Source organism: Rhamphochromis sp. 'chilingali' (assembly GCF_963969265.1).
Source record: "Rhamphochromis sp. 'chilingali' genome assembly, chromosome: 16".
Taxonomy (NCBI): domain Eukaryota; kingdom Metazoa; phylum Chordata; class Actinopteri; order Cichliformes; family Cichlidae; genus Rhamphochromis; species Rhamphochromis sp. 'chilingali'.
In genome coordinates, this window is record NC_137943.1 from 9,699,064 (window position 1) to 9,712,202 (window position 13,139).

The window sequence follows — 13,139 nt, forward strand, 5'->3', positions numbered from 1 at the left end:
ACATGTCACTGTACAATAACACTTAACCATCGTTACAATATAAATATTGAAACACTGATCCGACATTATCCTTTATTGAGGGATCGTTTGATCTTACACTTTTACCTGAATGTGGCTCCTTTTTTTGAAAAAAAAAAACTTCCTTATATCCATTATGAACCTGGCTGTCTCTCTGTACACAAACACACACACACACACAACAGGAGTTATAAGGTTAATGGGCATTCAGTCAGCATTCAGTTAGCTAGTTAGTATCCATTTCAAACAGGACAGTGGTAACAACAACAGACTGCGGACTCCTTTAAGTTTTAGATTTTAGATAGGCTGTATACATTTCAAAGGGAGCAACAGGACGGTCAAATGTCGCTGATTTTACTACAGAGCAGGATGGATTGTAGAGTAGCAAACATCGTTGGAAAACAAGTTTTCAACACTGCAGGTTACTTGGGTGTAATGTTTTTCGGCTAAAAAGAAACATGGTCTGACTCCTACCTAACAATATAAAGAGTAACTGCAGGTTAAATGCAGCTAACATGTCCTGTTTTCAGCCAGGCACTTATACCTCCGCTCTGCTGCGTCTCACAGAAGGGGAGAAGCGAGCTGGAACAAACCATTTTAGGGGGGGTATCTATACTTTTGTTGTTAAAATGTTACGTCTCAGCCAAGTACTGTATGCTTTTTATATTTTTAGTAGTGTGTCACAAAAACAGCAAAAATTGTCAAAAAAGTAAGAAATCTTTGGGGGTGCTTTGATTCATTTTTGGGGGTGCTGAAGGGTAGAGAAGCACCCCCAAAAATGGGCTAAAATAGCCCCTGGCGTAAACACAAAGCGCTGACCCGCCGAAACATCAGAGTCAGCGAGCTGTCGGCTTTCAGCCCCGACCGTGTCCGTGCCGTCCGGTGAGAAAGGCGACATCTCACTGATTCTGATCCGGGGGTCCGCGCTTTGTGTTTACGTCTTTGTGCAGAAGCCGTGTACCTGCTCTCATTTACTGTTTTAAATGTTTGGTGGTTGTCAAAACTTTGTGACGTTTCACCTGTGATTCTGTAATTTTGGGCAAAATACATTTATATAAAAAAATCGATTCAGGATTTTAATGAATCGATATCACGTTATCCAAGCCAGATTTTAATCGATGAATCGATTATTAAAACCCAGCCCTAGATATGAGGACACATTCAGTGGCACAAGGAACTATGTGAAGCTTTATGACATGCTGGGCATGTTTTGGACCACTAGTTACATTACATTACATTAAGTTAAAAAATAATAATAACAATTGATAACAAGGTCGGCCTGCATGAAGAAGTAAAGCCGAGGGTAAAGGAGTCTTCGTGTATTGAATACAAAATGCAGTGGAGGAATATTAAACGTCCTTTAGTTGTATGCTTCAAACTTCTATCAAAGGAGTAAAAGGATAACTGTCTCCCTGCACAGCACTGTGGAGCTGCAGCTGTCATCTGACTATTAGAGAAACAATTAACATGCTGTATGTGTCATGTACGTTACGTATTTAAAATACAAAATATGAGTAACTATATTCCGTTACAGGTACCATTTAAAAAGGTGGTATTTAGAATACAGTTACTTTGTTGAAATAAATGGATTACACGGCAGTACTTTCCTGTTTTATATTGTGGCGGGTCAGGACTGTTTCGGTTTTGTTAGACAGCTACGTTCTGTAGTTCCAGGCGGCAGCGTTGCGGTTGCCATGGTTACAGGGTGATGCTCTCGCTCTGCGTGTTTCCTGGGTGAGAGAGGCCTTTTTGTTGTTGTTGTTGTGCTAAGCTAATAGGCAGAATGCAGAATGTAGCATCATGGGCAGTGTAGTCCGTCCTGGAGGGAGAATGGACTGCCATACTCGTTATGTGCCTGTGAGCGCGAGGTGGGAGAAAAAGGAGAGTCGAAAAGTACGAGTTGTCATTGAGCAAAAACGGGAGCTGGAAGCATGTAAATATAATAATAACCACTGCAGCCAAGAAGAGTGCCTGACGAGCCCAGTTGTAAGTAAGCTATTAAGACTCGACTGTACGCTTTGTTCGTGTTTTCCTCCGACACAATAAGTTCTGTTGGAGCAGTCTTTCAACACCTCTCTCTGTCTCTCGCAAGCAGAGTTGACCCAGACAACAAAGTAAAGCTATTTTTCGGCTACGAGCCCGACACGGAACCGTATTAGTCAGAGGTCCCTTTACTACGGTTCGGAGCCGCAGAGCTTCAGTAATAGTAATAAATCACACAGCAATAGTACATTCATGTAGTTGTAAAATGCATGATAATATGTTAAGTAATCCAAAGTATTCAGAATACGTTACTCTCATTGAGTAACGTAACGGAATACGTTACAGAATACATTTTAGGGCATGTAATCTGTATTCTGTAATGGAATACATTTTAAAAGTAACCTTCCCAACACTGGTCATTGCAGTTATCTTGTTTTACTTGAAACAAGGAAGTTCTGAAGAAGTTTGTAAGTTGTAAAGTTGACTTACTGGTTTGCAAAGGGAAGAGAAGCGTGTTACAGATGTGTCCAAATTTTAAAAATTTAGCCGTTCAAGTTTTTTGTCAGTTTTCGGCATTTAAATCATTAAGCTGACCTTGAAGTCCTTGGTGCATGTAAACTGGATTTTAATAGATTATTAGCATGACTCCAGTCTAATCCCCTACCACTTTTTTAATCAATTCATTCAACACTGTAGAGACAAAAACATAACCATACTGGTGGCACTTCTTGCCGTTTCAGATCAATGTTTTCTGTCTCATTTGTATTAAAGACGTCATTTAAAATACATATCGGTGCCAAATGCTATAAATATGTTGCCTTACATTATAACGATCAAAAAACCAAAAGGTTATTTCTTGATGCGTCTTGTTTTTGCCTTAAAAAAGGGGTGGCTGTAGCTCAGGTGGCAGAGCAGGTCAGCCACTAATCAGAAGGTTGGTGGTTCGATCCCAGGCTGCATCCTGGCTGCATGCCAAATATCCTTGGGCAAGATACTAACCCCGTGTTTGCCTACTGGTGGTGGTCAGAGGGCCCGGTGGCGCCTGTGTCCGGCAGCCTCGCCTCTGTCAGTGCGCCCCAGGGCAGCTGTGGCTACAATGTAGCTTGCCATCGCCAGTGTGTGAATGTGTGTGTGAATGGGTGAATGACTGAATGTAGTGTAAAGCGCTTTGGGGTCCTATGGACTAGAAAAGCGCTATACAAATGCAGGCCATTTACCATTTAAAAACGTCTGTGTTATGTTTTTAAAACTTAAAAAGGAAAGGTTGTAAAACTGTGATTTTCAGCCTGATATTAAGTTACTTGAGACTCTGTAGTATCTTTGCACAGCTACTGTAACACTTAAGGTTAATGTTTTGAGTCATTTAATGTTTTTGAGTGCTTTGAGTTGCTTATACCACACTCCTGCTGCATTATACTTTAGGAGAAATGGGCTGCAGAGTTCCTTTTTTTAGTAGTTATGATGATGTGAAGGGAGAAGATGTCAGAAACAATACTGGTTTTTAGACGAAAGCACAAATAGCGTTTCAGATGGAGTGAGCGAAAAGAGATAAAGAAGCAGAATAAGGATAAAGAAAAAGTCAAACACACACTGACAAAATTCTCTGACTCTGATCTAATTCCCAATATAAATTCAAAGATGCCAAAGACAGTTGTGTAAGATATAAGAAAGAAGAAAAAATACAGAGGTCTAGGGTGAAAAAGCTGCAGAGAAAGTACATTCAGACCCCCAACATTTCCCAAAGAACTCTAACTTCTTATCTCCACCTATAGATTCAGTACATACTGTACCGCGTGTTCATCCTTTTTTTTTTTTTTTTTTTTTTTTGGCCTGTCCCGTTTGGCTCTTTTGCCATCAGAATTGTTGTCTAAAGGCAAAGAAAGATGCCCAACGGATTTACTTTACCAAACTGACCATCCCAGCCTTGCCGTAATGGTCCATTTGATTCACCTTTTATTGTTTATTTTATTTTCACTTACTGAATACGGGACAGACTTGACTGGGGGAAAGAAGGGGAGAAAGAAAGAGGGAAAGAGAAACAGCTGAGAAGAGGGACGGGGGAGAAGGGCAAAAGACAAAAACCAACAGAACGGGCAGAGAAAAAAAATGCATATATCAATCACCTGGATCACCTGCTGAGAAAGAAAAAAGAAAGCAAGCAGAAGAGAACAAGAGTAATAGAATAAACAACATCACAATGATATATGGGAATATGACAGTAAATACTAAATGTTAAACATTATTGTGCAGCACATAAGATCAACAGAACACAGTGTGCTTTGAGGTAGGAGCCAAAAAGGGTGTAGTTTGTGGGTGTGATCACCCGTGTGTACACCTGTGAGCATGGACGCGCTTGTTTTTTGTTTTTTTAAAAGGTTCCTTCATGTAATAATCTGCTAGAGGGTGTGGGGGGGCCACAGCCCCGTCCTCCAGGGCGTGAAGCAGGTGTGGAGGAGATCAAAACTCCAGACATCCAGAGGCCCCCAGAACACAAGAGACCAAGGAAGACCAACAGAGGGGCAGCTGCGCCACTGTCCCGGAAAGAGCTGAGGAGAGTCCCAGATGAGGGCTCACTCAGCAGCCGCGGAGCAGAAGCCAGGGGGAGTTGCAGTGACGCGCCCGTGAGCTCCGCCGGCAGCCAGCTGCGCCTGAGTGACCGAGCCCCAGGCCGAGAGGCCGGGGGCACCCCACCTCCGAAGTGGCCCGAGCGAGCCCCAGGCTCCAGGCCCCGATAAGCGGCCGCCAAGGAGTGAGCCGGTGTGTACCTGGACGCCCATCCCCGGACACAAAGAACCACCAACGCACCGATGTCTGAGGGGGTCCGCCACTGGCAGGGGAAGTGGTGGTAGGGGGAGATAGGCCTCCAAACCTTGGAGGGCCTGAGATGTCCCCAGAGAGGTGGCGCCTGACACCCAACCTGACATATAGACACAGACATACAGGCACACACAGATACAAACATCCATTCCCACCCTCATGCTCTCATATGCACTTACTCCACACTCAACCAACGTGGAGACAGACATAAAGAGACGTTGTACACACGATCACACTCCCCAAGCGTACTCTACAAACCGGGTCTAGGTGCCCTCGCCCCTGGAGGGGGGAACTGCACCCAGACCCAGGTGGTGTTTCCCTTTTCCCTGCGGTGGGGGGAGGCAGACCGCCCCGACTCCGCAGCAGCAGGAAGGCTCCACACTCCAGACCGCAGTCGGACGGCCAACTCCTCCTCCTAGCCCCCCTGCTCCAGCAGGTCGCAGAGAACGGGGGTGAGAGAAGACTCCAAACCTCCCTCCACCCGCTCATTGTAATGTTGATGCATGTGTGTTCTAAGGTGCATTTAAAACCCAGGAGGGCATGGAGCTACCTGCCAGAGAGCAGCAGGTAAGCGCATGGTCCCTCCTGCTAGCCCTCAATGTCTACGTGTATTTAAAATTGAGAGGTGGGCAACGATGCCAGGGGTGGGGTGTACACCCTGATGGTACTTTGGACTCCGTGTATCGTGCCCACCCCCAAGATCCTATATGTATGTGTAATGAGAGTGTGAGTAATGTGAATGTCTAAGTTGTGGGATAAAATTGAGGCAGAGGCAGCCAGAAGGGGACAGAGGGGGGGTAGCCTCCTCTGCACCCTGGTGACATACCCCTACTCCAAGGCCCTGCATGTGTGGGTGGTTGTGGTGGAGCGGGAAGAGGGAGGCAGCTGGAGATGGGGAGGGAAGGAAGGGAGGGGCAAGTGACCCCTCCCTGGGGCCAGCTCCCCCGCTGACCCCAGTAGGCACCCCCATACTCCGCGACCCGCCAGGGAAAGGGGGCCCAGGCCCATCCAGACCGGGCCCAGTGCAGCAGCGCCGCCCGGCCCCACAGAGCCCAGGACAGTCCACCCAACCCCACCACAGAGAAAACTGCACCCACCCCACCATCCACTCATCTTCCAGACTACATAAGACAATAAACACCCAGGCTGAGATCTTCCTCCACCTCTCCTGTATCTCCCCCTCCTGCAGAGGGAGCTCCTGAGGAGAGGAAAGCTCCTGCAAGATGTGACAATCTCCCCCACCAATTGAAGAGCCCCCCAGGTGGCTCGACGCACCGGCGGCACCCTGCTCCAGGGCTGGGCCCCCGCCCACAACCCCGGCAACACACCAACCAGGACCCAAGCCCCCGAGGCCCAGTCCGGGTCCCAGCCCAGAGACGGAGCGCCCCCAGAACCTCACGCCCATCCCGGACCCACCCAGGGCCAGCCAGGCTACCAGGTCAGTAACCCACGTCCGTCAGCACAGACCCTCCCCTAGCCCCGCTGCACGCAGCCGCGAGGAAACAGTCACCGGAGAGCCAACAGAGCCCCTAACCGGACATGACCGCTACCCCGGGTTGAGCCCCCCAAGGAAGATGCCTCCGGGGAACCCCCCGACACCCTAAGCCTGTCCCTACCCCCACACCAATCACAACAGTGAAGGCGGGACCAAACTATGACCCCCCACCCCCACTAGGTGATGGAGCTGATCAAAGGAGCCCAGAGCAATTGATCTGATGTGGTGGCAGAGGCTGTATCAAGACTAATGTAATCTAATAGATAATTTCTATATTGGTTAGAATTAAGATTATTTTTATTTTTCCAGTTCATGAGGACTGTTTTCTTGGCTATGCATAGGGCAGTGAAAACCATATGGGCGATATTCTTTTCTGAAGTGACATTATCTAAGCTGCTCAACAAACACACTAAGGGGGAAGTTGGAATGTTACATTTCAGACACTTCGATAAGTCTTCACATATCTCGCGCCAAAACTTCTGAACTGGTGGACAGAACCAAAGAGCGTGGATATAATTGTCCGGTGAATTGGTTTGGCAGTGTGAGCAGTTGTTGGTAGACGTAAAGCCCATCTTGAACATCCGATGACCTGTATAGTGTACTCTATGTAATATTTTGTATTGAATTAATTGAAGACTGGGATTTCTAATTAGATGAAAGGTTTTTAAGCAAATCTGAGACCAGAAGTTTAGGTCTAAGTTAACTGATAAATCTGCTTCCCATTTTGCAATAGGAAGTGATATTGATTCATCTGTTTTAGAAAGCATTCTGTATATTTTGGATAGTAATTTGGGGGGTTTAAGAGTAAGAAATTGAACCACACTTGGTGGTGTTTGTAGTTCAACTTGACCCGGTTTAAATTTCTTTTTTACTATGGATTTAATTTGTTGATATTCTAAAAATCTTTTCTTGTTGATCCCATATTGTGTAACTAGTCCGTCAAATGAAATAAATTCTGTTCCTTCTAATATATGTTCTAAATATTTGATTCCTTTACCACTCCAATCTGAAAAGTTTATCATATTATTGTTTTGTAATATGTCAGGGTTGTTCCAGATAGGTGTACGTTTGCATGGGATTAATGAAGACGCCGTCAATTTTAGAAACTCCCACCATGCTGTCAGAGAAGAGCTGATGTTGATGCTTTTAAAGCATTCATGTCGTTGGATGTTTGAGCTGATAAATGGTAGGTCTGAGATCTCTAGATTATTGCAGAGTGCTTGTTCTACATCTAGCCAAGGTTCATCTAAGAGGGTGTGTTTTAGCCATCCTGAGATAAACTGAAGCCTGTTGGCTAAGAAGTAGTGCTGAAAGTTAGGCAGTTCTAGTCCTCCTTTATCCTTGGTCTTTTGTAGTGTTTTTAAGCTTATACGTGGGGATTTATTTTTCCAAAGGAATTTGGACATACATGAATCTAGAGATCTGAACCAATCTTGTGGCGGTTTAGTTGGGATCATTGAGAATAAATAATTTATTTTTGGTAAGACCATCATTTTTATAGCAGCGACCCTTCCCATGAGTGATATGGGTAGACATTTCCATCTAGCCAGATCATCTTCTACCTTCTTTAAAAGTGGGATATGGTTTAATTTAGTTAGATCTGCAAGCTTGGGAGAAACATTAATACCTAAATATTTTATATTTCCCGATTGCAGTGGTGTAGAAGAGGAATTATGGAAGGAGCAATTAATCGGTAGGACTGTAGATTTTGACCAGTTAATTGAGTAATCTGATATTCTTGCAAAAGAGTTTATCAATTCAATCACCCCAGAGATATTGGTTTGTGAATTTTGGAGAAAGAGTAACACATCATCCGCATAAAGGCTGATTTTATGTTCCACGTTCTTGCATTTTATGCCCTTAATTACTGAATTCTGTCTAATTGCTGCTGCTAGTGGTTCAATAAAAATTGCAAATAGTGAAGGGGAGAGTGGGCATCCCTGCCTGGTGCCCCTCAAGAGACAGAAGCTGGAGGATGTTTGGTCATTTGTTCTGACACAAGCTGTTGGGGAATTATATAATATTTTTAACCAGTTTATGAAAGAGGATCCAAAACCAAATTTGTGTAAAGTTGCAAATAGAAATTTCCAGTTAACTCTGTCAAATGCTTTTTCTGCGTCTAAAGAGAATATTGTAGTTTCTAGGTTTTTACTGTATGAGTAGTCTATCAAATTAAGTAATCTACGTGTATTTGTTGATGAGTGCCTACCTTTTATGAAACCAGTTTGGTCAGGATGAATTAAGAGGGGGGTTATTTTCTCCAGTCTCTTTGAGAGAGCTTTGCAGATTATTTTAAGGTCTACATTTATAAGGGATATTGGACGATAGCTTGAGGGATATACAGGGTCTTTGCCTGGTTTTAGCAGGAGATTAATGTTTGCAGAATTCATATTTGATGGAAGTCTGCCCTTTTCTTTAATTTCCAACAACGTTCTGTAGAAAACTGGTGCTAGAATCGACCAGAATTCTTTGTAGAATTCTGCAGGAAAGCCATCTGGACCTGGAGCCTTATTATTGTGCATACTTATCAGGGCTTCCTGGAGTTCACCTGGTGTCAGTGGTGAATCCAGTGCCATTGCTTGAGTGTCCAATAATTTTGGAAGAGTTATGTTGTCCAAAAACTGATCAATTTCTTTTTTAGATGGGTTTATTTGTGGTGAATACAACGTTTTATAGAAATCCCTGAAAATGTTGTTTATTTGTATCGGTTCATATAATGTGTTCCCAGATGAATCTTGAACAGCACATATAGTTGTTTTTTCTTTATTTATTTTTAGCTGGTTTGCTAGAAATTGACCGGATTTATTACCATGTTCATAATTTTGTAGGCGTAGTCTTTGTACTAAGAATTTTGTTTTTTTATCAATTATCTCATTTAATTCTAGTTTTGTTTTGCGTATTTTGTTCAATGTTTCCTGATCTTGGTGGGACGCGTAGGCTTCTTCTAGTGATTTGATGTTTTTTTCTAATTCCTGAATATTTTTGTTTTCTTTTTTCTTTTTATGTGATGAGAAAGAAATTATTTTACCTCTCATCACAGCTTTCCCTGCTTCCCATAGAACAGAAGCTGATGTTTCGGGAGTGTCATTATAGTTCAAATATGAAGTCCACTCTTTTTTAAAATATTTAATAAAGTCTTCATCTTTAAGTAGTGATATATTAAATCTCCAGTTTTTTCTTGGCGTAGTATTATTCTTGTGCATTAGTGTTAAAGATACAGGACCATGATCGCTGACAGCTATAGGGTGAATCTCAGTGTCTGAAATGTCGTTCAGCAGTGAGCTGCTGACCAAAAAATAATCCAGACGAGAGTAGGAGTGATGGACATGTGAGAAAAAAGTATATTCCTTACTGGTGGGGTGAAGGGAGCGCCATGCATCGCAAAAGACCAAAGTCGCTCATATATTGTTTGATTATATTTGTGGACTGCCAATTACGCTGAGTTCCCGCTGTATTGAGCCTATCCATGTCTTCATTTAGTCCAAGGTTGAGGTCACCTCCAAGAACAAGTGTGCCATCTAAGTGTTCAGAGAGTGCACTGAAAAAACCGTGAAAGAATGAGGGATCATCAACATTTGGACCATATACACTTGCAATACATAGCTTTTTATCACGTATAGATAGTTTAATGATTAAGAATCTGCCCTCTGGATCTATAACTGTATCGAGTACTGTGAAATTAATATTTTTATGTATTAAAATTGCTGCTCCCCTTTGTCTAGAATTATAACAAGCTGAGAACACATTAGGAAACTCAGGTGTTTTAAGTTCATTCGAACCTCTAAGAGGTCTGTGGGTCTCTTGTAATAGGACAACATCTGCCTGTAGTTTTTTGAGTTGGTTAAATATTTTTAACCTCTTTTCTCTGGAGCCAGCTCCATTTATATTCCATGTAATGAACCTCAGTGTACCCATAGATGTTTGTGTATAACTAGGGATGTATGCTGTGTGCGTCGCTTAGACAGGTGGAGAGAATACGTCACTTGTTCATAAATAAAGAGAAGGAGAGAGAGAAAAAATGTGTGGCGAGATGCTCCCTGAGTCTGACTTTGTGTATGCATAGTTACTAATATGAGTAGGCTTGGCTTAAGTGTGTGTGTATCTTATATGACTGTGTGCGCTGTCTGACTGATGTAAATGTGCTGCCGTTGAGCGCATGGTGCGTATGTGTCGAAATAAAGGATGTTTGTGGATGAGTGTCGAAGCAGGTGATCGAGGCAGTGAAAGGAATAAAGAAAGAAACCAAGGACAGGGGTGAGCAGCATAAAACCAAGAGGGGGAAAAGAGAGGAGGAAAAAAAAAAAAAAAAAAACGAGAAGAAAAAAAAAGCAGAAACAAAACGTAAACATTCCAATTAAATCACTGACGGAGAGTGACGGTGTTAATTCTGCTATGAAATCACACTTTAAGATGCGATTTGATACTGGTAAGTTAAACAGATGTTAGTGCAAGTTAGTGTGAGTGGATAGGGAAATGGTGTAGCTGATTCTTATCTGGTGTGAGGTTAATACAGCCACGGAGTGATGTTGGGGTCGCGGTGGAGCTGTCCGTCCACGTACAGCCGGTCCACAGCGATGACAGCGCGGGAGCCCTTCTGGATGAAGCCGCGTCGGATTGGGAAGAGGACCCTGCGTCGTTCCAAGATCTCTTTGGGGAACTGGTCGTTCAGGCTGAAGTCCGTTCCTTTTAATTCCCTGCCGCGGCTTTTCACATGTTGCTTTTGTTTGAAGTGGCCGAATTTGGCCACGATAGGACGTGGTCTCCCGGCCGTAGCCCGAATGGGGCCGAGGCGATGTACCCGATCGAAGACGATGTTCTTCACAGTGTCCTCCGGCAGCTTCAGGTGGGTTTTGATGAAGCTTTTTACCGTGGTCTCCGCGTCCTCTCCAGCGGCTTCTGGAATACCAGAAAATACCAGATTATCACGCATGCTACGAGCTTGTAGATCGATAACTGTTTCTTTTATTTTTTTATTTTCTCTATTGAGCTGGGTAACATTATCTGTGAGACATTTCACCGACTCCCTTAGCGTGGCATTTTCAGCAGCAAGCGTTTCCACCTGCTGCTGGCTGTACTCCAGGGATTCTCGCAAGCATTTAAATTCTCGGTGAAGAATCTCCACCAAGGACAGCCTTGCGTCGAAACTGGACAATCGCTTGTCGATTGACTCCAATATGTCGGCAATATCTTTGCCGGCTGGCGATGTTGAGCCGGGGGAATCTGCCGGGCGTTGTCTTTTCGACGACGGCGTCTCAGCTTTGGCCGGGGAAGCTGCACACGGGGTCTTCTTCATCACGAGATCCTGAAAGCACTGATTGATGTAATCTTGGAGAGTCTCTAAACTCTCCTCGTGTTCATCCTGATGTGTTTCTCTACCAATGTCCTCATGGCAAGCATGGGCTTCCATCATGATTTTCTCTCTTCTCTATGCTCTCCTCACTCTACTACATTTTTTTTCTTGCCCTCTCCTCACTATCTCCTGTCAGCGCTGCTCACTGTTTTACCCAAGAGCCCTGGGCGTCCCTGGCAGCTGTTCACAGCACTAATGGGGCACTGAGAGAGAGAGGCACATGTAGAGGAAGAGAAAGAGGCCCCATGGGCAAAGCAGCACGCTGGTCATACAGCAGGTAATACTATACTTGACCCAGCCATTCAGACCAGCCCATCAGCAGTGAATTCAAACAGTAACTCATTGTAGCATTGTAATGGAGTTTTCTCTCCTAGTGTGTACGACTGAAAAAATCTGCCTGTGACACTGATCCATACTCCGTGCATGCTTTACAGCACCCGCGGGTAGTTATAGAAAGTGAACAATATAAAAAGCCATAAATACAGAAAAGAATCAGACTTGGATTCCACCCATGTGTAGTAAAACGGCGATATCAAATTAAAAGTGGTGACATTGCTGCAGCCACTCAATATTTGTAGCCGGCTGTATGTACGCTGCAGGCAACCAAAAGTGAAATACCGATGCAACAATGTGATGTAAACTGTGATAAATTGTGCCGTACATAAACAAAAGTAACACTGCCACATCAGTCCCTGAGGTGCTTTCTACACTCTAAACCGCTGTAGAAGTTTCCCAAAGTGTAATTGTTTGAGCAGGTTAAATGAAGATGAGAAAGTGCAGATATGGGCCTTGCAGTGAGTCACGTTGTATCTGTTCTGCTTTGTTTAACTGGGTTGGATAGGGAGTTGGTGAATTGGTGCATGGGATTTCATTTGTTGTTACTAAAAATCTAGTGTGCAATCTGCAGTATCTGACAAAGCAGTGTTCTTAACCACCACCATCTGCCTTACTTTGTAGACTCTCCAATATTCAGAAGAAAATATGTTCAACTTAACAAACACCAGATTTCACATGATAAGTTTTACCAAACAAATCCTGCCTGAAGCTGGTTTCAGCCAGGTATTGGAATTTTTGTTGCTTGGAATTGGAGTTGTTGTATTTCACTGTCATCAAAGTGCCAAGGCTGTGTTATCATTGAACAAGAATGCCTTTCCCTGTCCAGATAAGAGACAGGTAAAGAATTTAACTGGAATATTCATAGAGCACCAACATCGGGATCACCACAGCAAGCCAGAGCATGTGAGCCAGTGCTGAAGAGGGCAGGTCAGCTTCACACTGGGTTGTTACCAACTTCATGAGGCCCACTTAGCAGAACTTTAGGCAAACTAGCCTCACATCCACATCACCTGATAACTCTTTCCTGATGATATTGAGAGATTCACAGGCCAGGCGGGATATGTAATTCCCTTTCTCGAGTCTCTCTCCTATCCTCTGCATTGGACCTATAGGAATCAGGTTGTGATCATCACTGACATG